The following is a 27,199-nucleotide window of genomic DNA, read 5'->3' on the forward strand; positions in this document are numbered from 1 at the left end:
AAAACTCCACCAATTGCCTAAATATGCCATATCATTGCCATAGTTATGTATCGTTATCAGACTATCTTGGAAGTATCAAGATATTTGCTGGGACCATGTCCTGTTAGGAATTTATTGCCTAATGCACATGGGTCTATTCTAATTCGAGAGGCAGAGGTTTATCGTTTTAGAGCTGCAAGAGGTTTTAGAAATACCTCTTCTACCCCAGTAATTTTATAGATAAGGAAACAGAGGCCCAGAGAGACAAAATATTACAGAGTAGAATTTGCTCAGAGTCACACAGAAGTGGCAGAACTAGTTCTAGAAACTACTTCAACTAATTGCAAGTCCAAGGATCTTTCTGCTACTCCAGGCTTCTTTTTATAATAAATATCACTTTAAAAGGAAAAATTTTTACCTTGATGATGCACTAGAAATTCAAGGATATTAGGGATTTTCTTGTAAGTGAACTTTCTGCCAAAAGTCCTTTTGCCTCACCTATTGACTTTGGAAAATATTTCTAACATTTACTAATCCACTTTCCTGTCTTCATTCAAGTGGCATGCAATAGATGGAATTTTGTTCTTTGTGCACGATTTTGCAGTGGGTAGGTCTGTGGTGTGACCGTCAGCCCTCATCTCATGTCTGACCACAGACTAACTGTAAATACAGACTATATAGCAAAGAGATTAGCAACATTTTATAAAAGATGTCAAACCTTCACTGATTTTTCTCCTGACACTTTAAGTGTGTGCGTGGGGGTACTATGAACAAGTTAAAGCAACTGAAGATTTAGAAATATCAGGAAAGATAGTATGATAGAAGCATTTGGTCTACTTTTCAATAAAAATGGTCTGTATGCCCTTTATCGCATTTGTGCAATAATTTAGCCAATATTTGTATAGGACATTGGGCTGAGCGTTCAGGGACCTTGTGATATATTCTGGAAATGATTGTTTTTTAAAAATAAATCATCTATATGAGCTTGTGTAATAACCGCTGGGTTATATTAATAAGGTAAAGGTGGTGTCATAGAGGCTGCTGTCAGATAGGAGCTTTGGTGTCTTTTTTCATTGGGAAAGAGTGACCGACCTCCTAGGTCAAAGGCATGGGGGCAAATGCGTAGCTTTCCTGGGGTGAAGCTGGGAAAAGCTGGGTTGAGCAGAATGCTTATGCCCACCATGGGGCCTTGGAAGGTAAGACTGGAGTGCAACTTAGAGACAAATAGCTACCACTCTTTAATCCCTGTAGTAGAGAGGCCATTTCATTACAGGATTCTCCGAAAATCAGGGGTCTAGGGTCCGTGATACTAGGTGATAAATATGTGTGGATACTCTCCAGGAACAAGGAGGGACCTCTGATTATAGCTCCTGATTGTCTGAAAGGCAGACAGTGACTAATTTGGTCTAGGAAAGGTTCAGGGTGGCCCAGAGGTAGGGAGTTGCCCCTGACCTTCAGGATATACCACACAGGGAAGGTCTGTACCTGGTATATACAGGGGCTCTCAGTCCACATCACTGCTGCTTCCTTGGGCCACCTGTGGCCATCGGACCCTCAGACCACCTCTCATTTCCTCTCCTGACTCCTGTGATTTCTTTCTTTCTCCAAAAGCAGGGCATGGCAGGGAAACAATTACCACTAATTAAGAGGTCGGAGTCCTTGGATTCAAGGGAACTGAGGGTTTACTTATTTCTATCTCAGGGCCTGCCTGTTACATTCTTCCTCCAGGTGTCAGCATGAATGTCCCTTCCTCAAAGAGATCCATCCTGAACCTCTCGATGTCCCATAGCACCTCCTGGCATTCACCCTTTATCTCATTCCCCTCATTCATTTCTTCAGGCGCTGATCTCTAACTGAAATCATCCTGGCCATATATTTCCTTATGTGTGGTTGGCTTTGACTGCTCCCACTAGACTGGCAGGCACAGATGCTGTATCCCCAGTGCCCACACCGGGCCTGGCACAGGAGAGATGAAAGCAGAATCTGGGTAGATCCCACTAGACTAGCTACTGGAGGACAATGTCTTCTTCTTTTGGAATCTCACACTCCTGGACTTTTCCCCTAGAAGCTTTTAAAACTGTTCGTAATTACGTACTGGTGGGGTTATTTCTTTAAGGCCTGTCTCTCTTGCTAGGGAAAGTATTCAAAACCATTTTGTGTCAAGTTTCACGTTGTTATCTGGTGAAGCCGATGGACCCCTTGTTAGGATAATGTTTTTAAATGCAGAAAGTAAAATATGTAAGATTATAAAGAAAACCAATTCTATTGGAACAAAACCATCAAAATGTTAACATACAAATTTGTGATATTGTTACATGTGTTTCTTCATTCACACATTGAGGAACAAAACCTACCATAATTTCCAAGTGGTGATTAGCATAATTGCTCTTTTGAGATGTCTGCAAAAACTGTAATGTGAGATTAAAGTGTTGGTGATTTTTATTGGTGACAAAGGCACAGGTACTTTTAATACCGCTGTGGTTTGTTGTCTACATTCATGATTGAATCAAACAGTAAACCTCAGTTAGAGATTAGTGAAAATAAAGATGTAATTTTCTCCCGTCAAAGTTAACTGACTCCTGAAGTCTATCCACACATTCTAGGGACACGTCTCTGGACCCCAGATTAAGAATTCCTGTACTAGAATATATCACTTAAGTTCAGCTCACCATTTTAACTCTAGCACCTAAGACATAGTAAGTACTCCTTACAAATAGAAGGAAAGAAGGGAGCGAGGGAGGGAGGGGGGGTGGGAAAAGATTCTTTGTGTCTGACACTGTTCTTAGAACAAACTTCCTGAATAAATGAATGAATGGATCTCACAGGCAGAGCTGTGAGTTAGTCATTAATAAATGAAAATAGCCCCTTCCTCCACCATTTCTCACAACGATTGATTGTATCTCAGTCCTTTGTATACTAATAACACCCATTGAGTGCCTCACCCATAGCTGACACAAAATGTGTACTTGAATGATGAAATGCCTCTTTGGCTGAAAGAGAAAACCCCCAAGCTATAATTTATCAGGTATGAGAGATAAGTGCTTTGAGACTCTATCAGACCAATCTGTTTTCTTCTTTGGCTACCTTGGGCTCCCTTTCTCGTCATCAAGATCGGAGCTTCTGCGAGCCACTGCGCTTTGTCATAGCAGCACCTCTCTTTTGGAAGCAGCCTCACCATCACCACCTGCCCTCGGCAGAGCGTATGTAAGACACCTAAGGGACGCGCCCCTTTTCCTCTTCCATGGGAAGAGAGGTCCCTGGGACAGTGGGCTCACTAAGAATCTGGCTTTATTATCTGACAGATTATTTCAGGCTCTTATGAATATCAACTGGAAAGATCAGCGCTATGTGGATTCCTGCTTTCATGGTGCTTTATAAGTCAGCAGTCACTGACTGGACTTAAATGAAAACTGAGTGCTAGTAGAGACAAAATCTAATTCATTATTAAATCAATGCTTTAAAAAAAATCCTAATATATCAGCAGTGCAGATGCCAACATGCATCTCTTGGTAGCAGACACTTAAAATTTTGGGAGTGCTTTCTAAGACATTTAAGGATAAATGAATATTCATGATAGAGCTATAAAAATGAAGGATCTATTTCTGACTAGGGGAGAGATAAATAGCTTGGGGAAATAAACAGCAACTACAGGTGGCTGTAAAACCTAGGTATTAGGCGTAGGCCTGCTTTATTGTAATTGTACAGTGGACTCTATTTTTCTATGTTATCATGCAGATCAAATAGTAAACACTCTCTGGTGGTCCCCACCCACCTTACCCCTAAGCTGATCGACTTGCGTCATGTGATTCCAGGTGGTAACTAATTATACCTTCTTTGGATCACAAGGCCCTGCCTTTAATGGTCTGGGGCCAGACAAGCTTGCTCAGCTGTATAATCATCTACATATTTTCCCTCTCTTTAGGTTTGTGAGATATGTGCTTTATTAGGTAATATAGTCAAAGTAGTGGAATATGGATTAAATGAGATGGAAGAAAATGATGTCTCCTCTTTTTTTTTAATGTTTATTGGGGTGACAATTGTTAGTAAAGTTACATTGATTTCAGGTATACAGTTCTGTAATACATCATCTGTATATTGTGTTCACCACCCAGAATCAGTTCTCCTTCCATCTACCACCCTTTTCCCCCCTTACTTTCTGGTAACCACTAAACTATTGTCTATGTCTATGAGTTTTTATTTTTTCATTTGTTTGTCTTGTTGTTTTGTTTTCAGTTTTGTATACGACATATCAGTGAAATCATATGGTTTTCGACTTTTTCTGTCTGACTTATTTCATTTAGCATTATGATCTCAAGATCCATCCATGTGTCGCAAATGGTACTACTTCATCTTTTCTTATGGCAGAAGACTATTCCGTGATGTCTATTCTTCTTGAACTTCATAAAATTCTGGGCCTATTCTGAAAATGTGGCATTCAGTGGGCTTTTGGATTCAGGATTCTGTAATTGCTTCTCCCCTTCCATGTTGGGTCAATGGACTCCTGTTAATTATTTCTCTAAATCTGTGGTTTTCCATCTTGGTTGCTCATTAGAATCACCTGGGAATTACTTTTTTTTTAATTTTAAAAATCACATGTGCCTGGGCCCCACTCCAGGGGTTTATAAAGTCTGCCCAGGTGATTGCATTGAGCGGCCAGGGTTTGGAACCACTGCCCTAAATCCCCATCAACTACTCTCTATGACTTCTGTTCAGATCCCTATAGATGGTTCTCCATCCACTCTCCTTGTTCAAAAGAGATTAGCAGCAATTCAAACCATGTGAGCACCAAACAGCCTTTCTCTTTAATGTAATCAGAAAGATTAAACTTTTGGGAGACAAAGTGAGTATAAGTCTCCCATATTTGAGGTCAGAAAGCTATACTCAGGGACTAATTCTTTCTAAGAGATTTAAAAATTCTAGCTCTCGGCAATGGAAGGTTCTTTTGTAACTTACTATAGTCTAATTGCTTAATGACAGATTGCAAGGCCTATGTCATTCCCAAAAGATTTCAGCAATTTGGTCTCCTGACTCCCTAGCCCTGTCTTAACTATGCTCCACACCCTACCTTTCCACTACACAGGGCAAACAACCTGTTCCCTGAAGAAGTCCTGAACGTTTCCACCCCTTGCTCTGGCTCATGTAACTTTTCCTACAGGTACTATCTTTCTCCTCATTTCCAGCATCAGAAATATTACTCTTTCTTAAAGACCCAACTCAGATACTACTCATGAAGACCTTTCTCCAACACCTGAATCAGGATCTTTTGCCAATGTTTTTACCCCACATTGTATTTCTATTTTACTCTTTTCCAAATTCTTATATAATCCTTTTCAATAATTAGTTCAAAAAGTTTTACAGATACAGCAAACCCTATGATATCCTCATTTGGGCAGCACTGAGACTTGTGTAATATTATCATCTACATGTCTATCTCTCCCATCTGAGTGCAATGACTTCAATAGGTAAAGCCCAGTTTCTTTTCTACAATAATTATTTGTGGAATTAAAAACAAAATGCTTCAGTGTTCTCTAGCACAGTCTAAGGTTCAGGGTGGCTTACTCAAAGGACATCTGGCTCTATCCAGTCCACTTGTTCAAAATGGCACAAAATATTTAAAAAACAAAATGAAAGCAAACCAATTTGGTTTGGAGAAAAGAGGCAAGCTCCTAAAACACGCTCTGAAAGCACATGCAAAATGTCTTGGGCGTGTTATCAGATAAGCAAAGCTGACAAAGTTGGATGATACCTGGTTGGTGAAACAGGAGTCTCCTATTATGTAGGTGGGAATATAACATGATATAACCTTTTTGAGGACAACAATACTAACCAGTATTTAAAATGCACATTCCTTTTGACCTAGCAGTTTCAGTGCTAGAAATTTATTCTGTGGGTATATTTACACAAAGACTCAAAGTTGCATGAACAGGAAAGTTCATTACAATGTGGGTTGCCATCACAAAAAGTAAGAAAAATCCATATGTCCATCAATAGGAGAATGGTTAAATAAGCATTGGTGCATCCATGTGATAGTATGTGACCATGTGGAATGAGCACTAAGATATATTAAGTAGAAAAAAGTAAAACATGGTATGCATGATATGATCCATTTTTCTTTAGAGTGTATAAATTGTACATATATACACACACGAGCAATCCTCACTTTGCGTGGTTCTGATATAAATAAATTTCAGTTACCATGAGTCAGTTAAATAACACCAGCCCCAAATCAACATGATTCCAATTTCAGTTACCACAGAATATTAATTGTCATTGGATAAAGTACAAACGTCATTGCTCCCTCTTCAGTCCCAAAATCACTAGGTAAATAATAGATGCACTCCACGATCAGTGACTACGCACTAAGACCTCCTTCAGTGTCTGTTGGTGATTGGTCACTGCACACTTGTTCTTTGCATGGAGTTATTTGCACGTAGTTATTTGCCTCTTAGTCTCCCGGTAATAGCGTCATGTGACATTTTACAAAAATGAATGACCAAAGGAGGGAATTAGGTGCAGCAAAGAAAAGCATAGTGATAACACTGGAAGACAAATTCAAATTGCATGAAATGGAAGTAGAGAAGAAACAGCTGACCGTGGGAATGTTGACACTGCCACCATTTAAGAGACTCAAGATGTGCAGCAGGAGGAACTGAACGCAGGCCCACCTACCAACAAAAGCAAAAACAGTGATTGTGAGAAAAAGGATGAAGGTGTCTGAGAGGAAGTGACACCAGGAAAAAAAAATTAAAGGAACTCTTGGAATTATTTCATGACACTGAAAGCATAAGGATAAAATGTTGGAAACGGATCCAAATTTAGAAAGGAGTAAGTATGACAATTTGACAAGGTGTAGAAGAGACACTCTCAATATCATCAAGTTATATTACAAAAAGGAAGGCAAGCATTCTTGCTAAATTTTCCCAAAGAAATACAATATTTTAATTCTCAATGTTTGTTTATAAATAATTTTACTTTTTTCCCTCCCTACATTAATTACCAATTGTAAGAGAGTTTTCAATAAAAAATGTTAAGGATAATGCTGTGTTTCCCCAAAAATAAGACCAGGTCTTATATTAAGTTTTGCTCCAAAAGAGGCATTAGGGCTTACGTTCAGGGGATGTTATCCTGAAAAACCTGTTAGGGCTTATTTTCCAGTTAGGTCTTATTTTTGGGGAAACACGGTGAAACAGTTGTAATTTTTCTCATTATTTTTAAGATCACTTTGCATTATTATAGTTTGCCATTATATTTATGGTCCAGCACTACTGTGCAAAGCAAGGACCACCTGTATATATAAAATACAAATGGAAATACACACACACACACACACACACACACACACACACACAAGGAATTGTTAATAGTGGTTACTTCTGAGGAGAGGTGCTGATGGAAAGTGGTAGCAAAGGGAAATTTTATTTTCATTTTACAACCTTCTGAACTGTTTGACTATTTTTCCTTTAGTATGTATTACTTTTTGATAAAAAACCTAATTAATAATATATGTATTATAATATATATGAGTATATAATATAGTATACAATATATATTATATATACAGACAAAGAAAAGTTAATAAAACATTAAAAATGTTTGTGTATATTTTTTGTGCTTTTATTCCACCCCACGACCCCCCAAGGGGAGGTAACCCAGAGCTTTCACCGAGAGAATTCATGATGCTAAAAAAGTTCAAATCCATTGCTATACGGTCACATTTATCCTATTCTCAAGCAGAAAGATGGAAAAATCTGTAGTTTTTTCAAACATGAGTATGATCTGAGTTATTGCTTTCATTTGTCTGTAGGGAGAATTGGCCTGAAAACAAGTCCAGCTGATGGTGCTTTCAAGTGCAATTTGCAAACAGATGCCCTAAACAAAATGCTTCCTCAGCGTCTGGTGGCTGAACATGCATCTGTTTAGATGGCAGCAGTGTTGAAACAAAGTATGACCTTGTGCACAACCTTGAAAGTTTATTGGCTACCAAACAAAGTGCCAAATACAGGGCAAGGAGCATTTGGGGAAATCATATTCAGGTTACCAGTATATTTACCCTGCCAAGACCTAGATGCTCAGAGTATGAAGGATTCCACCAAGAATAGGCTAAGGATTTAACTACTGATGAAGGATGATGGGCAACCAGGATTTGGTCTGAGGAAGTCCATGGAATGGAAAGATCTTGACAGATGCCTAAGGCCATTTAAGGAGGCTCTGAGGCCTGCTGGATAGATGAAGAGGTCCATCAGAAAATGTAAGCTTATTCTAACCAGAAAAGACTCTTGAAATCCTAGAGAGGTGGCAGGAATAACCATATAATCCTGAAGCATGCAGGATGCAAGCCACCAATCAGCATTTTACATGCATTATCTTATTTAACCACTAAAATCATCATCCTATGATTGTTTTGACCTCCCTGATATCCTTGATGGGACAACTGAGGTTCAACTGAGTTCAAGAAGATTCAGTAACTTGCCCCTTACCATAGAGCTGAGCTGCACATTTCCGAAGTGCTTGAAACGCCTCTGGACTCTACAGTAGTCCTCCCTTCCTTATCCATGGGAGATAGGTTCCAAGATCCCCAGTGGATGCCTGAAACTGTGGATAGTACTGAACCCTGTATATACTGTTTTTTCGAAACATACATATCTATGATAAAGTTTCATTTATAAATTAGGCACAGTAAGAGATTAACACCAATAATAACTAGTAATAACATGGAACAATTATAACAATATACAGTAATAAAAGTTATAGGAATGTGGTTTCTTTCAGAATATCTTGTTGTACTCTACTCACCTTTTCACTCAAAGGAAGCACTTTACAGCTTTTCTTTGGCATACCCTAATTGCCAGCGTCACTTCTCTTGTGTTTTGAGGCCATTATTCAGTAAAGTAAGGGTCACTTGAACACAAGCACTGTGATACTGTGACAGTTGATCTGATGACCTTCAAGGCTACTAAGTGATTAACGGGCAGGGAATGTAGACAGTGTAGATACACTGGGCAAAGGGATGATTCACGTCCCAGGCGGGACAGAGCAGGACGGTGTGAGATTTCATCATGCTACTCAGAATGGTGTGCAATTGAATACATCGGAATTTTTTATTTCTGGAGTTTTCAGTTTAATATTTTTGGACCAAGTTGACCAGGGGTAACAGAAACCAGGGAAAATGAAACAGTGGATAAGGGGAGACTACTGTACATGTTTTGCTGCATCTTCCTTTTACCAGAAATCTTGCTAGCCCCAGATTATCTAATCTAAAATCTGCTCAGCCCTGCTATACTGTTCTGAACTCTGTTGACTTGATACTTGCCATTATGGGCACGTAAGCCTTTTGACCCTGTTTTTACCCTGCTGGGTTTCTTTCCTATTTGTATGGCCTCTGTGGCTGGGGAGCATCTTGCTTTCACCAACTTCACATTCCAATCAGTTCAGAGGAAATGTACATGGCATGGTTTTGGCTTTCACTGACTTGGCAAAGGATTCGATGTCTGCAAATAAGAAACATCTGACCACAGGTCTATAAATGAAAATAGTGTCAAGTTGGGCAGAGTGGAATTCTATAATCTGGCATAGTTGAGCCCTATTTGGATAGCCAGAACTTCATTTAGCAAAATACAAGCTTTCAGTTGTATTAAATCTTATAGGGTCTCAATTAATTTGAAATGTGAAATTGTGTCCTTTTAGGGGTATTTTAAGTAGTGGTTAAAATGAGCAATGGAAAACATCCCCTACCTTCTATAAGACTCAGGCAATATGGAGTCTTTTCCTTCATCTAAGGTCATGCTAGGTCTGGGTGGCAATATTCAGGATGCTGTTGGGGTTCCTTCCTAAATAAGTAGAGTCGTACATGGGCTTTTTACATAATGTTGCTGTCAGAGCATTGAAGAGTTTGACAATCAAGTGTCCACAAACATGACCCATTGAAAAGGATGATTTTGTGTGTGTGTGTGTGTGTGTGTAAAGGATGATTCTTTAGGGGTGGAAACTGGACCTTGCATAGTCTTTGAGATAACATGTAGCTGAAAATCAGAGTTCAAAATGTGCAGGCTCAGAAGACAACTCTAAGTCTGATGGAAACTCCTCTGATGATTAGAAAAGGAATTCGGAGTGAGATCATGAGATTGGAAGAGACCAAGAAGGAGTCAGTCAGATAGAGAGGACTGTACTTCCCATAGCCATGTAGTCACAATAATGGTGTGGTTCAATGTGCCAGGAGCTGTGCTCGGGGATAGCCATGCCAGAGCTTATTGAATCCTCTCCCAATGTGGAACCAGAGAGTTAAATGTGTATTCAAGGTCTCTGAGTTAGTGGGGGTCAAATCCAGAGCTCAAAGCCAGGTCTGACTAAATATCACCCTTAACCGTATGATTCCTCGCCTTTAATAATGCCAATAGAGCATCATCTATTCAATGTGTGGTGTTAGGATAGCGCTAGCTGCTGAAATAGAGAAGCCCTAAATCTCAGTGGCTAACAAAACAGAACTTTATTTTTTATTCATGTTAAGTCTATTTGGCAGCATGGGGATAGCAAAAGAGGCTGTGCTCTACACTGTCGTTCAGGGATCCCAGCTGACATAGGCTGTGCCATCTTTGACACTTGCTTCCAAGGTCACTCTGGGTGCCAGCATCCAGAGGCAAATGGAGGAGAGATAGTGGGGGATCATATGGTAAGTTTTATTGGGTCAGGCCTGGAAGTGGCACATCCATGTTTGCTCATAATTTGCTATGATGACACTTATCAATAAAGGAGGCTGGAAAATATAGATTAGTTGTGGGCTCAGGAGGAAAGGAAAAAGGAATTGGTGAGTAGCCTACCAGTCTCTACTATTCTTGTGTTTTTATATATTTATCTGAATTTAAGTACAGCACAGGGAATATAGTTAATATTATAATAACTATGGTGACAGATGGTTACTAGACTTATTGTGGTGATCACATTGTAAGATATGTAAATGTCAAGTTACTATGTTGTACGCCTAAAACTAATCTATTATAATATTGTATATCAACTATAATTTAAAAAAGGAATTTCAGTATAATAAATAAATGTGTTTACCTACTAAGTGCCAAATACCATGCCAGGTTCTGAGGATTTAAAAATGAATCCATGTCTCCAAATCTAATGGAGACTAGACACACAACTAAAGTGACATGCGTGGCCTTCTTACTTAGATAACTATTCTAGGGCATTTGGTTCTTAGGTTGCATTTATGTATGCGGAATAGTTTTTAGTTCATCAATATTGATTTGGCTGTTTTGGAGTCCCTAGGTTTGTCTGCTGCAGGGTCTGACTCTAGGTGCCAGTCTAGCAGTAGGTTTTGTTTTCCTTTAAAAAGCTTTGATTAATCCATCTGCAGGGTCCCCAACACAACACAAAAGCCGAATTGTTCACCTTCTGCAGCTCCCTTTTACATTATCAAGCTCACATAGTAGGATCTGCATTCCATCTTGCTAGGCCTGAAGGATTGCTTCTTGGAAAGCATCACCTAAACTCTGGACCAGCCCCTGTGTGGGTGGTGTGAAGAGCAAGATATTCTCAGAAAGTCACTGAGGACGGGGATGCTGTTTAGAGACTTAGGCAGTTTTGTTAGAGGATTTGACAACCTTCTCTCTTAATACCCATAATTAAAAATTTGTGCCGTCTCTTAAAATAAATATTTTCTCTGTTTAAAGCTCATTTGGTATTTTATCTATACTTATTAGAACCATAAATAAGCCAAGACGTTAATTGGCATTTTTAACAGAAAACATTTTAAAAATTATTTCATTAGCTTTCTGTGACTTTGAGAATGCACATTGAAAGCTCACAGGAGAGGAGGATTGCAGATAACAAGCAAATATTTCAGCACAGGACTGTGGCTGATGGTGTTTTAAGCCAATTAACTACAGGTTATTTCTTTGCGAGCATGGGCTATGTGTTTTTATTCTATTCTGCTTCAGAGGGAGAGTTTAGGTATTTTAAAATAGAGCACACAGAACCTAAGTAAAAAATAGGGATAGTCTAAAAATAAGGTCAAGTAGAAAATAAAAGTAGACTGGAAAGATGGGGCCAAAAGGAAAATTGATGTGTCACTAACCCCTAAATCAGTGGTTTTCAACTGGAATATACCAGATATATTTTCAGGGTATGTTAGTTTTCTAAGAGCATTTAATACTTTTGCATATTACTTTTTATGGCAATTTAGAAAATACTATAAGAACACTCTGGGTCTTCTGTGTGACCACTCAGTACCGCTGTGAGATTTTCATCCTTGGGACTGTTTATGTTGACACAGGATGGTCATGGGGACTAACAAGACAAGCACAGCAATGGGCCTAAAAATCTAAATGATATGTTTGCATCAAACAAAGCGAAGTGTCCTTACAATGCACCACATGAATGAAAGTTTCACAGTAATTTAAACAGAGATCATCAGCGAGAGAATTGAGTCATCACACCATATGTCATTGTAACAGACATGGGGTTCAAGAGCTCACTATGGATGGTGGTCAGTTTTGACATTATAGCTTCATTCGTCATGTTTACTAATGCCATGAAAATGAATTGCACTAGTGTTACCATTTTGCTTGCATTAAATTTTGTATGCTTGTTTTGGTTCTTATAATTGTATAAGGGCTATACACATAAGGAATTTATAACTCTTTTTGGCTCATACGCAATTTAAGTAAAAAACTGAAGTGTTCGTGAGAATTATGCCCCACCCGATGACTACTGCTGGGCCACAGAATTCTGCATTGACCTTCCTGGTGGCTCAAACTAAAAGAAAGAGAAACTTGATCAGCTAAAGATTTATCTACAAGATAAAAAATACCATGTGTACTCAGGAGAAGTTTTGCAGGCAGTTAACCATACACAAAATTTCCCCAAGGCGTGCCTATAAAAGTGATACTAAGCAGTGGACGGTCAGTAGTATCCTTAACAATGTCCCATGATCACCAAAACAGCGAGTTTAACCCCGATATTTCTCTAGCATGCTTCGAGGCAAGACAAAGAAGGACACATGCCAATTGAAAAGACTTGTGGTGCACCAAAGCAAAAAGGACAACTAATTCAAACAAAATTATAACTGATTCATGTGAAATCCTTAGGAATTTGTTCCAATCATAGTTTCAATATATTTATAAATTCCTATCCAAATTTGAAATCCTATTTTTTATTTTCATAATTCATTTTTACATTTTGGCCCACAATGGTAACTAAAAAAATAAGGTTGCCTTTTCTCTCTATCTCTGTGCTAAAGAAAAAAAGCAACTGCTTCCCTGTTCTCTCTTCCTCTTAATATTAAAAAAACACAAAACGAATAATTAACTGATGTAGAACCTAGTCCTTCAGAATTAAAATACATGGGGTTTGCAAGAAATTATTCCTGTTTTTATGCGTACTGTCAAAAAACATACTGAAAATCATTGACAGGCATTTGGGGAGGGAGGAACTTCCAGGAGTCAGGCCTGAAATGAGAACTAGCCAATAACAAGCATGCTCTCGTGTAGGCTTCTAGGTTTGTTTTATTTTCTGGGGCCAATGTTTTTTTCTTTGACATTCTTTATGTTTTATGACTATTTCCCTTTTTTCATATCTATAGTTCGCAGCTTAATTTTTGTACCTCTCTTGTTTTAACCTATGTTTAATAATTCCCCAACCAAATGACTATTTGCAGCTAGAAGCATAATTGTGTCAAATTACTAAATCGTCAGTGTTTCTCCTGTCTAATGATCTTTGTTTAGGGCATCATGCTGTGATAATAATTCTCACTGTGTATGCCCTGTAATGATCCCGTTACACAAGTAAATGTGTTACTGATGATAAATGACTGAGGAGACTTCCTGTTACCATGAGAAAAGCAAATTGAGCCGTAAGTATCTTGGTAGATAAACTGGTGTTCACATTTTAATTTGGAGATAATTTGTAAGAATAATTTTTGGTAACATAGCCAAATATATGGTACTAATATCTACACCCCTGCCTAAGCCAAAAATTGGGGATATCATCTCTGTCACACTCACATCTCCTATATCAAGGCCGACTGAGGTTAACCCCCTAAATAGCTCTACCCTTTGATTTTCTGTCTTTCCTGATATTACCCTAAGTCAGGGCCCATCATCTTTCATCCATGTTATTTAAACCGCCTTCTAACTCCTCTCCATGGTTTTTCTCCTGCCCTCTCTTCAATCCATCACTACACAGAAGAGCCATCTTTCTCAAGCACAAGGTAATCACGTCCCTCCTGTGCTTAAAAACTTCAGGGCCACTCCTTGTCCTCAAACTCTTTCTGTGGCTTCTCAGGTTCTTCATCACAGAAATCCTGCTTGTCTCTTGGCCTTTTCTCATCGCACTGCCCAGCCTTCCTTCCCCCCACTCTACGCCAGCCTCCCCCATTCTGCCCCAGCCATACTGTATTTCCTCCTGTTCCTTGAACCAGCCGCACAGTCTCTCCCTTCTGACCTTGACACTCTGTTTCTTCTGCTCAAGTGCTCTTTCTCCATCTTTTCCTTTAGGTTTCAGCCAGGGTGTCTTACCTCAAACCTCATACCCAACAGTGAGTTGGATGGCCTCCTGTGGGTGCTCATTGCACCCTATACTTAGCACCTTTGTAGCACATATTGTAGTACATTGTCAATTTACTTGTCAGTGACAACCTCCAAATGTGGGCTGCTTGAGGAAAGGGACCATGTTTTGAGAAAAATAAATTCTTGCTCATATGTATGTATAGGATAGCTAGATCCTGAGTACCAGGTAACTAAGTACACATGGCATGGTGGTTATAAAAGAAAGGCAGCATGGTACATGGGAAGGGACAGGCGCGGGCTTCATCCTGCCTCTGCCTCCTGACGAGCTATGAGAATTTGGACAAGTTATTTGCTCTTCCTGAGCCTTAGTTTCCTCATCTGTAAATGGAATAAGACTATCTAGTTTCAGGGTTGTTATAAGAGGTTCAGTGAACTGATACCCATAAAAGATGTGCAATGCCCAGCACATATTAGACTACTTAGAAGAGGTGGTTAATATTATATTATCTGTACTATCTGATCTCCACTGCTACCCCACCAGCTCCCCAAAGCATGAGATATATGGAGGTGGGAACAGACGACAATGCAAGGAATCTAAGAGGTTGAACAACCATACTCAAAGTCCAGAGGGTGGTAGTGGGTGTGGGGAGGGGCAAGGAGGTGGATAAGGAACCACGTTAAACTAGAGGGAGATGTACTGACCTGTCTCTTAGATGGAACCACTCAGTAGTCTGAACTCAGTGTGGAGGAGGAAGGAGGCAGTGCTCTTCAGGACCCCAACACAATGCTCAGTGCCCCAAGGCAATCTCAGCATAGGTTGTAAGGATGTCAAGATGTTGGGGGGCACATCAGTGTGCACATGAGTCTCCTAGAGATGTTGTTAAAATGCAGGTTCTGATTCAGCAGATCTGGGGTAGAGCCTGAGTTTTTGCATTTCTAACAAACTCCCAGGTAATGTTAATGCTGCTGATCCAGGGAGCCTCCTTTGAGCAGCAAGGATGTAGAAAATAGCCATGGATGCTAGCCCTTATTGGTGTAATGACGTTGAAAAAGTATTAGTCTTTTAGCAGGTGGTATGAGAATTCCTTTGGGGAAGAATACTCTGTGTGTTTGGAAGAAATACACTGATAAATCACTGCGACTTGGGGTGGAGGGGTGCCTCACCAAGCACAAGTTGAAGTAGTAATTGATGATCTTAAGCTGTCTTCTCGGGAGCGGGTCCCCCATTAATTTCAAGGCCATTTTGTCTGTGTAAAAGGATGAATGGGGCGTCTGGATTTGAGGGCAGAACATAATCGTTCTGCATAGGAGGTGAGAAGAGCTAAGGGGAAGAGAGGTTACATGGGGGAACTGGAGAAATAGGGACCCACATTGAAGAAATGTCTATATAGACATACGTATAGAACTTGTTTGACAATATACTTCTTTTCCTCATCTCTTCTAAGCAGCCCTTTGGATTGCTTGCAGACGCTTTTGTGCATATGATTTGCTCTCTCTCTCTGTTTTTCTTTTCAGGGGGAGAAGGCTGGAAGAAATGAGTGAGGGGATACCTCACAGCAGGGTTAAACTAGCCTCAGAGGTTCTCTTCAGCAGCTGCTGGGTGGTGGGGAGGCAGGAGTAAGGGTGGGACACATCCCATCTTCTGTTGTCGAGTAATATGCTCTATGCTATCAAAATCAGTAATTAAAGCAAAGAGCAATAATGGGTTGGCAAAAACACCGGGGCAGCAATGACAAGGGAGACAAGAGAATAAGGTTGACAGTGACGGGAGTGTTTACCTAGAAAAGAGCAAATTTTATCAGCCATTTTCAGGCTTGCTTTATTTCATAATCTCACAAAACTATAACTCAAGGAACTGGCACTAGTTTTAAAACATAGTAATTTAACCTGGGGTCCAGGAAAGGGCCTGGAGAGGTGGTAGCTTTGAATCTCCTAAAATTATATGTATTATAAATATGTGCATATGCGTATCTTTCAAAGGAAAGGCTGCTTAGCTTTCACTGAATTGCGTATCACATGGTTGGAGGAAAATGATTGTGAATCACTGACTTCAAAATTAAAGTGAAAAAAAATTGAAAGAAAAGGAAATTATGAATCTTGTCAATAAGAAATTGGAATAATCAGTCCAGTGTTACAATGTTATTGTTCACTTAAAAATAATGAAATCTATTCAGAGGAAGATGAAGTTTTTATGTCAGTTTAGAAAAGTAAAAATGGCTTCTCTCGATATTATTCAATAAAAAATGATGGCCAATGATTCTCTATCTCCATAGTAAATAAACACCTGACATTAGCCTGTAAAAGAACAAATTCACGTTAGACTAGTAGTTCTATCCCCCAGGGAATATTTGGCAATGTCTGGAGATATTTTTTGGTTGTCTTGACCAGAGGGGTTCGTAATGGTATATAGCACGCAGAGGTCTGGGAAGCTGCTAAACATCCTACAAAGCACAGGACTTGTTGTGCAATAAAGAATTATCTAATCCAAACTGTCAATAATGCTGAAGTTGAGAAACCCTGAGTTAGAATAAATGAAAATGCCCTGGCTACAAATAATTGAAGCATACAAATAATTGAAATAGATATCTTGGAGATTGCAAAATTTCTTCCTGTGAGGTTTTAATGTTTCAGAACTCTTCATCTCTGCCTAGCAAAGCACCGTCATTTTCTTCAGAGGTAAAAGTGCAGTCTCTGGGGATGAAGCTGACATAAGAAAGGAGCTTAGATCTTTTTCAATTTCATGTCCTTGCAGTTCTTAGTGTGGGTGTACAGGAGACACTTAGTGTTTGCAGAATGAAGACATATTTCTATTGATCTTCTTATTACAAATGACCTGCCACTAATTCAACTGCCTTTCTCAATAGGAAGGATGATCATATTTTATGAAATTGAAATTGTAGGGAAATTTAGATAGGAATACAATCACCTGGTCTGAAATTTAGCCAGACTGGTGTCAAGAGCCTGCTGGAAAGTGGCAGCCATGCCTAATAATGTATCTCCCATATAATCCTCTCCAAGAACCAGTTTGGAGTGGGCTCAGGCCCTTGTGGGAGGAGAGGTGTCACCTTTCTGGGCACTAGTACCAAAGGGAGTCATGGGTTGTGTGGGGATCCTTTTCCTTTTGCTGGAATATCAGATATGGGCTTGAGTAGCAGACATCACCGTGTATCTCAGGCTGCCTCTTGCAAGCATAGGAAGGAAAGTGGATTTAAATTTCTCTAACAGTCACACATTCACACTGGAATATTGCAGTAAGTGAGAAGAGGGAAATAGAAAATCATGTCACCACCTACCAAATTAATCAGTCTACACATTCAACTCACCTTGTTTTGGAAGTTGTGTAAGTAATTACAAGTCAATGAGTACATTTATATTCTACTGATAAAATGCTGCCTTTTAAGGGAGAAGATGTGATTAGAGTTTAATAAGCTGAATTACTAGGTTTTAAATTCATGGGCACAATTTGTAAATTTATAAATATGGTCTGCATAAAACCCTCAACATTAACCTTTCGTAAGTTGGAGACATACAATAGATGCCCATTTTATTCTTAATGAATAATTAGAAAGCATTTTACACGTTCTACAGAGTCATGCTTCCCAATTTTTAAATCAGCAATTAGTCAAGCTACTGGATATTCAGTGCAAGAATAGTACTCAGTGGTGTGTTTTCTCAAGCCAGACTGATTAAACAGCTAATTATAGAGCTAGCTATTGCAGCTATGGTCCCCAAGCTTAAAGATATTCATAATAGTTAGACACGGCTATATTTGGCAGTGTTTTGCTATTGCTGCGATTCAGGGAGAGCTGTATGAGTTATAATCTTTTCTCATTAGTGGTGAAAGGAATGCAAAGTGTGTTTCCATTAGTCTGTACTCTGTAAAAACAAATGTAGAGTCAGATGTGCAAAATCAGGTTTTCTTCAGGAAAATCAAATGAATGCAGTGGGCTAGCATTTCTGAAAAATTTTGTATTAGATACAAAGCTGACATTTTGAATGGATGTGAATTATTTTTCAGATGTATTTCATCTGAACTAAAGGTAAATCTTCTTCACACCCACTCAGTGATACATAGCGTCACCAAATTAAAGCTTAAAGGTTATGGTTTCCCTTTGCTTGTTTTTCAAGAGCTGTGACCATAAAGAATTCTTCTATATTTGAAGCACAGATTCTAAAGCCTAACTCCATGTTCCTTCAGAGATGGAAGGCTAAGAACAGCTTAGATCACTCCTTCAGTCCTTGAGTTAGGGGCTCTGAAATTAATAATAATAATAATAATAATAATAATAAAATTAATTGAATTGAGCTCCTCTCAAAGAAAGATATGACAGTCTCAAACCTCATCTTAAACAGTTCTGTGCTTTATGCATCCCCCAAGAAGACTCTTGAGTTGTCAGGGGGAGCAGACGACGGCAGTCACAATAGATTCAGAAATAAATTCAATCAAAAATAAACACGGAGTATGGAAGGAAAATTTTTCTAAAAAATGGAGAGCTATTTTCCTGGAATTGGGCCTTTAATGGAACCAGGCCCAGCAAGTCCAAGTTCTACCTCCTACTGGTTCACCCAGAAGGACTATTTTGTGTTCCAGTGTGTGTGCTCTGTGATTAGGGTGAAAAATACAACTTCAGGTGCACTGATCCATGAAGGTTACAAGAACGATGATGATTTTATTGGCTGTAAAAAGAGAATAGTATTAAAAACAGAGCCCCTCTTACATTTTTAATAATAACGATAAAAAAGACTGTCTTCCATTAACTAAGTGATCAGTTAATTGCTAAAAACAGAGAAATGAACATCATGTGCCTCCTGATACGATGTACCAAAACAACGCAACATTACTTCTTTTGTTTTCCTGACAAAATGAACAACCTGAATTAATTATGAAGAAACATCAGGCAAACCCAATCTGTAAGACACATTTTACAAAATATAATAACTGGCTTGTATGTTTTATAAATATCAAGGCCAAATAATACAATGAAAGGCTAAGAAACTGTCCCAGATTAAGGAAGAATGTGAAGAAACATGAAGACTGATGCAACACAGTGTAATATAGGATTAGATCCTGGAGTGGGAAACATCAAATAGTTAGAAAAGATACTAGTATTAGTAGACAATTGATGAAAAATGTATATGGAAGATACTCCACATAGGTCGTCAGGGAAATGCAAATTAAGGCCATGAGATACTACTACATACCTATTAGAATGGCCAAAATCCAGAACACTGACAGCACTAAATGCTGACGAGGATGTGGAGCAACAGGAACTCCCATACATTGTTGATGGGAATACAAAATGGTGCAGCCATTTTGGAAGGCAATTTGGTGGTGTCTTACAAAACCAAACATACTCTTGCCATACAATCCAGCAATCATGCTCCTTTGTATGTATGAGTATCCAGTGGAGATGAAAACTTAGGTCTACACAAAACCTGCAAAAGGGTATTTCTAGCAGCTTTATTCACAATTGCCAAAATTTAGACGCAACCAAGATGTCGTTCAGTAGACGAATGCATAAATAAACTGTGATACATCCAGAAAACAGAATAGTATTCAGCACTAAAAAGAAATGAGCAATCAAGTCATGAAAAGACATGAAGAAACCTTAAATGGATATTGCATATTCTTTCACTTATGAAAGAAGCTATTCTGAAAAGGCTACATATGGTATGATTCCAATTACTGTTATTTGGAAAAGAAAAAACCATGGAGACAATAAAATGATCAGTGGTTGCCAGGAGTGGAGGTGGGGAGAGATGAATAGGCCGAGCACAGAGGATTTTTAGGACAGTGAAAATATTCTGCATAACATTTTAATGATGGGTATATGTAGTTATACAGTTTTCAAACCCATAGAAAGTACACCACCAAGAGTGAAACTTAAGGTAAACTATGGACTTTGGGTGATGATGATGTGTCAATGCACGTTCATTCTTGGTTTAAAAAAAATGTGCCATTCTGGTGAGCGATGTCAATAAAGGTGGAGGCTCTGAATGTGTGGGGACAGAGGGCACATGGGAAACCTCTGTACCATCCTCTCAATTTTGTTGTAAACCTAAAATTGCTCTAAAAAATAAAGTATTTTTGGTGGTCTAAATATGATACATCTTCATTGAAATTACATAACTGCTCTGTGTTAATGCCATTATCAGGATCTAAATAATGTAATTATCTTTATAATATTTTCTAAGAAATCAGAGAGAGACTGTAAATGCATGTAAAATGGTTAAATAAAATGAAAACAAATGAAGTATTTTTAAAAAATAGAGTATTTTTAAAAAGAGTACGGATTGTGGATAATAGTACCAGTTTAAATTTCCTTGTTCTTATGAAATATACACTGTATTACTTAATAAAGGAGCACAATGTCTCCAAACTTACTTGCAAATGATTTAGGAAAGAAAAACCACAGACAGAGATAGAATAGAAATGTGTGTACATATAAAAACATACATGGGTAACAAATGGAGAAAAAGGGAAAATGTAAGCAGTTGGTGAATTTGTGTAAAAGGTATACAGGAATTCCTTATACTATTGCAAATAAAAAATTGTTTTATAATATTTAAAAAGTTGCCATTTATTGAGCACCTGCTAAGTGTGAAGCCATGTTCTACGTGCTGTAGATACATTACCTAATGTAATTTCCACAACTGACATATGAAGTATGCCTCATTTTACAGAGGAAACCAAGGCCCAGAGAAGATTGTTAAGTGACAGAAAAGCCTGGTCTCAGCGTGGGTTGTCCAACACTAAACCTGGGGTTTTGGCCATTATGCTCTCCTGATTCTCCATAAGAAGCATATTTTTATACTGATGCATGTTAGTTACCACCCAGCCCTTTCCAAAGCAAGTTCCTCTGGGAATTCTAAGCTGGCTCTAGTACACTCTTCCTCCTTCAATGCAAAAGCAGCCAAGTACACCATGTAAGCACTGGAGTTACTTCTGGGGCCTGAGGACAGCTGACTCCCGGGGCACAGATCTCCAGCCTCCTCAGTTAATAGCCCATCCGTAAAGCCCCCTGACCAGCCATCCTCTCTGATGCTCTTATTCTCATCTTCTTGGTACTCTCCTTAGTCCTGCACTTCTTCCTGAGGCTCACTAGAACCGCCACTGATGTCCTTCTTTTTCATTTAAGTGATCGTTTCTTCTATCTTCAGCAATCTGGTGCCCTTGTGTCCCCTCCAACAAAGGTATTTATCATTCTGTTACTCTTGTGACACACAGTCTTGTGATAGGATTGACCTTTTCCAATTGCCCAAAGTGTTATGGGTTGAAGAATGTTCCTGCAAAAGATGCCTATGTTGGAGTCCTAACCCACCAGTACCTGAGAATGTGACCTTATTTGGAAACAGGGCCTTTGCATTAATTAAGATAAGATTAGGTCATACTGTAGGAGGGTGGGCCCGGAATCTAAAAGGTCTGGTGTCCTTATAAGAAGATGATGTGAAGATAAAAGAAGAGAGAACAGCATGGTTGAAACTGAATAATATTTGAATGTCAATTATAATTTTTTATATATATATATATATATATATATGGTCACAGGATGTGGAGTACAACATAAGGAATAGAGTCAATGGAATTCTAACAGCTCTATACGATGTCAGAGGAGTAGTAGACTGGGGGAGGGAGGTTATCACTTTGTGAGGGGTATAAATGTCTAACTATTACATTGTTTTGTACACCTGAAACTAATTAAAAAAACAAACGGAAGAAGGAATATGAGTAGACTTCTCTCTACATAATCAATTCAAAGAGATTGGAATGTAAGGAAACATTTAAAACTACCTTCATGTACATTCACAAAAATAAAAGACAAACAGAAAAAAAGAGAGAACAGCATGGCTGATGGAGGCAGAAACTGGATACATCCACAAGGATTACCAGTGACAACCAGAAGCTAGGAGAGCAGTATGGAACAGATTCCCCATCAGAGCCTCCAGAAAGAGCCAACTCTGTTGACACCTGGATTTTGGACTTCTAACTTCCAGACCTGTGAGAGAATGTTTCTGTTGTTCTAAGCCACCCAGTTTGTGGTACTTTGTTATGGCAGCGCTAGGAAACTAATACACGAAGGCTGCTTCAAATTCCTCCTACATCAGTGGATTAAAAAAGAAAAAAAAAGACAAAAAAGCCCTTGTTCTTTTAAGATGATGAGTTAGGAAGCGAGTGATCCTTTATGAAAATATTTTTTAAAAGCCCCCAAACATGGATGACTTGTTCTCCCTCTGAGATATAAGAAGAATATTTTTTAAAAAGGCACAATTTCTGTTTCTGCTCCTAACTCTGTACTGCTTTGGGTCGTACGTGAGTTTTTCAGGAAAAGAATGATCGAAATCTTCTCCCAGTGGGGTCCAGGGGAGGCGGGAAAATTAGTATAAGGAGGGGTAGCCATGCTATATCTGACGGTACCAGTCTTGTCCCTTGGTGAACTGCTGGGTGGGGAAGAACCACCACCAGCGGAGGGTCCCCCAGCCTGAGAGAGAGAAAGTGATTCCCTGATACTCTCTCAAGAGGACCACAGACTAAAGCTGGAAATATCAGGCACTCCTATGGGTATAAGCATGTAAATCCTACTAGCAGTTTAAAACTTTTATCAAGCATCTAATATATATAAACCCCGTCTGGGGTTTGAATCTCCACACAAGTTACTTATGCTGTTTCCTGCACATAGTATGAATGATTGCACCTTATACATATTATGAATTATTATGCTCAATACATAGTATGAGTTACTGCAGGCTTCCGCCACACCTGCTGCTTTTCTCCTTCATACTTTATACTTCACAATTTGGTGTCTTGTAGTTCTTCAAACACATCAAGATGTTTCAGGCGTCCTCTGCCTAAAATGTCTCCCTTTTCCTCTTTGCTGTAAAATGTATTTGTCCAGGTTTTGGCCCATTGAAGCACATAGTGTGTGTTCAGGAAATGTTTATGGAATCAATGAATTATTCCTTCATCCCCACATTGAGTTAACCACTCCCTTCTCTGTGCTTAGAACCTTCTGTATGCATCAGTCCTTTCACTTATGCTATGTTGCTATTTACTTACCTCCTTCAGTTTTTTTTTTTTTTGTCACCATCATATCAAATTTATTATTCCAATGGCACTAATACAGGTGGAGGTGCTTATGATGACACCGCACAAGATTTCCTGCCTTCTAGTTTCTGTTCAAAGAGAAATGTCTATTTGCTTGTTCTCCCCACTTTCTGGGAGAAAATCCACTATGAGCCATTTACCCCAATAAACCTCTTAACATGTTTATTAAAAAACAACAACAAAAAACAACTTTTTTTGGACATTTGAATGTCCCTCTGAAGAAATGAGAAAAAAAAAGTGTTGGGTGTTCCATCCTCTTCCACACTCCCACCAGCCAAGCCTAATAAGTCCCTGCTGCAAGGGCATTTTGATTGCCTCTGAAATCTTGAAATATAAATGGAAAGCAATGGCACAAGTGTTCATGTAGGGTGCCGGTACAGAGTGGGCCCCAGAAATCTGTCAGGCACAGAATCGCTCTGCCTGGACAGTCTTGATGTCTTGAGGGGAATGTGAAGGCTTGTTGCTATGGTGGATTGTGGGCTCCCCACCGGTGCTGCCCCGAGACCCGCCCAGGGCAGGGGCACTGTGGGGAGAGCCACCTACGATCTGTCCAGGAAGACAGCCGGGGCTGGGATGCTCTCCTTCAGGCCTTTATGACCAGGCTGGGGTGGCCGGTGGTGTCGAAGGGTCTCAGACAGGATCTTCCAGTGGCCAGACACACACTGGGGAAGATGTGGCACCTGTGTGGGGCCTCAGCTTGGGATTGAAGCCAGGGGACTCGCTGACTGACAGGTAGGCCTTCACCACAAACATGGGGGCGCCAGCCACCAGGGACTCCTCCAAGACGAGGTCCTGCTTCCTGTTCAGGACTTCATAGATGCCACCAACCTCTTGTTTCAGATGCTGGGTCTCCACAAGGTGGGTGGGCTGGCTGTAAGCCCGCTGGCTAGAGGATGACGGGCCTCGCGTCAACCTGCAGCCTCACATCGGACATCAAAGTGCACGACCTGCATGTTCTCCTCGCCCAGCGCCCTTTCGTTGGTGGCCCCCTGGAAGCCAGCCAACATGCGGTCCTTGATCTTGCTGAGGTATGGCCACCCTTGGTGATGGCGGTGAGGATGGTGGGGTTGGTGCTGGCGAGCCCAAAGCTCCAGATCTTATGGGCCTCGGCCAGTTAGCAGGTCCCTGCTGGAGCTCCTGGAGGGTGGGCACCTCACCCTTGTTGATGGACTTGACCAGGCTGTTGAGGAAGGGCGGCGCCTTCATGTTCGATTGGGGGTGTTTGTGGGGGGACTTGGACAAGCACACACAGCATGATGGACTCCTACTGTAGCGGACACATCTCGCAGTACGACCCCACCAGGATGGACTTCTGGATGAGTATTCAAGTGTGGTCCTCCTCTGGATCCTCCAGGTAGATCTCCATGTACATCTCACTGGTCCCTGCAAGGCGTGCTCCCTGGACCCCTCAGTATGCACTGCACCATGGGGTGCAACGTGGCCAGCCGCTTCCGACCCTCCACCAGCTCGGGAAGGTTGCCAGGGTTTTTGGCCTCCATGATGACCCTAAGGATGGGGCTCATGCTGAACATCATGGGGTGATGTTGTGAGTGTGCTCGAAGGTGGTGATGGAGTCTGTCTTCATCAAGAACTGGTCCGTGTCCACCAGGCCCACGATGTTCCCACAAGGCAGGTCCTCTATGGACTCTAGTTTCTAAACACCACACAGTTCCTTGGTGGCTGGCTCTGTTTCTGTTTCTCCTGGCAGGATAAACAGAACCGTTTCTGAAAAATGGTAGATGCTCAATCAATTCTTATTGAATTGATTTGAACCTTTATTCACTCTTGGGCATCTGCTTATCCACTGCACCTGGGAATTAGTGCAGCCTGTGTACTGTCTTCAAATGCAGGCATCTTTTTGATGTGGTTTTCTGGCTTCACATGATGTGGTTGTTCTAGGCAGAAGTCAACATACTACCAGTGTCCAGGACCAAGAAGTATACTTAGCTGGTTATTTTTGATTTAGATCCTTGTCTTGAGCTCTAAAGTTTTAATGAGTTCAAGATGCAAAGAGACTTTGGATGTAGACTCTAAAGGACCATATTTCACAGATGGGTTTTTTGAGTTTCAGCAGTCTTTGTAAGTCCTGAGTGGCCCTGTGCACTATGGGATTTCCAGACAAGGTAAGTCCTCTTCCCTCACAGCCTACGGGTTCTGGGCTATGGACCACACCACCCCCAGCTTTTGTGTGAGGAGTGTTCAGGGCTTCCTTGAAAGGGAAGATTCATCGCCAAAGAGAAACCTAGAGGGAGGCAGGATAGCATAGTTGTTAGGAGAATAGATTCTGGAATCAGCACTGTGTTTGAATCTCAACTCCACCCCTTATTAGATGTGCAGCTTTAGATAAGCTACTGAACCTTACCTAGCCTCAGTGATGTTATCTGGAAAATGGGGGATAATAAATAATACCTATGTATCATATTATATAGGTATATAATAAATAATATAATAAATAATGCCCGGTAATATACTATGTTATTATATATTTATTATATTATATTATATTATATTATATTATATTATATTATATTATATTATATTATATTCTCAGTCTTATAGTAAAATAATACTGGGTCTTATATTAATTTTTGCTCCAAAAGATGCATTAGAGCTGATTGTCCGGCTAGGTCTTATTTTCAGGGAAACACAGTAGAGTTTTCATAATGATTAAGTGAGTGAACGCATATAAAAATCCAGCCCAGAGTAGGTATCAGTAACTGTTGCATCATTCTGTCAAAGTTCAGGCAGATTGAAGCTTTGGCACCTCAGCTGGCTTAAGTGCTTTTTCTTTGATTTTGTATATATAAGTCCTTTTCATCAACAACTGATGGTACCCTCCCACCCCGTTTTCTCCCACCTGCTACCTCCTTGAAAAATCCAGAACCTTAGCTTTTCCAAATGTGTGCCCTGAGTGAGGTACGTTTTCCATTCTAAGAGCAACTCATAACTCTAAAGCTCTCTAATGATATTGGGGACATTTTTAGCTATTATTCCTTCAAATACTTTTCCTGCCTTGTTCTCACTCTTTACTCCTTCTGGGACTCTAATTACACATACATTAGACAATTTCCTATCATCTCGCAGGTCCTGGAGGCTCTTTTATTTTTTGCCAATTTTTTTTTCTCTCTGATACTAAGATAGTTTTTATTGATCTGTCTCTGAGGTCACTGATGCTTCTGCCATATCCAATCTGCTGTTAAGTCCCTCCAGTGAAGTTTTATTTGTTGTTGTCCTTATGCATTATTAGAGAAGATCTATAGAAATCCCAGGGTGTTTCCCAAGCTCCTTTAATTTGGCAAGACTCACTTTTTTTTAAAAATTTATTTTTAATTAAGGTATAATTAACATATAGCGTTATATTAGTTTCAAGTGTACAACACAATGATTTGATATTTGTATATATTGTGAAATGATCACCACAATAAGTCTAGTTACCATCAGTCACCATATATAGTTATAAATTTTTTTCTTGTGATGAGGTCTTTTAAGATTTACTGTCTTAGCAACTTTCAAATAGGCAATACCGTATTATTTTCTATAGTCACCATGCTGTACATTACATCCTGATAACTTATTTATTTTATAAATTCAAGTTTGTATCTTTTGACTC

The 27,199-nt window shown here is 39.7% G+C and overlaps 1 protein-coding gene across 1 annotated transcript in view; it reads left to right on the plus strand.

The window, feature by feature from the left end:
- The window catches only part of GLIS3 (GLIS family zinc finger 3), a 597,994-nt gene that overhangs the window by 53,480 nt on the left and 517,315 nt on the right, over positions 1–27,199 (plus strand). Inside the window, exon 3 of the mRNA XM_074330482.1 lies at positions 24,430–24,617. The gene's annotated coding sequence lies outside the window, so the exon portion shown is untranslated. The remainder of the gene's footprint in view (positions 1–24,429; positions 24,618–27,199) is intronic.

The sequence above is a fragment of the Rhinolophus sinicus genome, linkage group LG04 (genome assembly GCF_036562045.2).
Source record: "Rhinolophus sinicus isolate RSC01 linkage group LG04, ASM3656204v1, whole genome shotgun sequence".
Taxonomy (NCBI): Eukaryota; Metazoa; Chordata; class Mammalia; order Chiroptera; family Rhinolophidae; genus Rhinolophus; species Rhinolophus sinicus.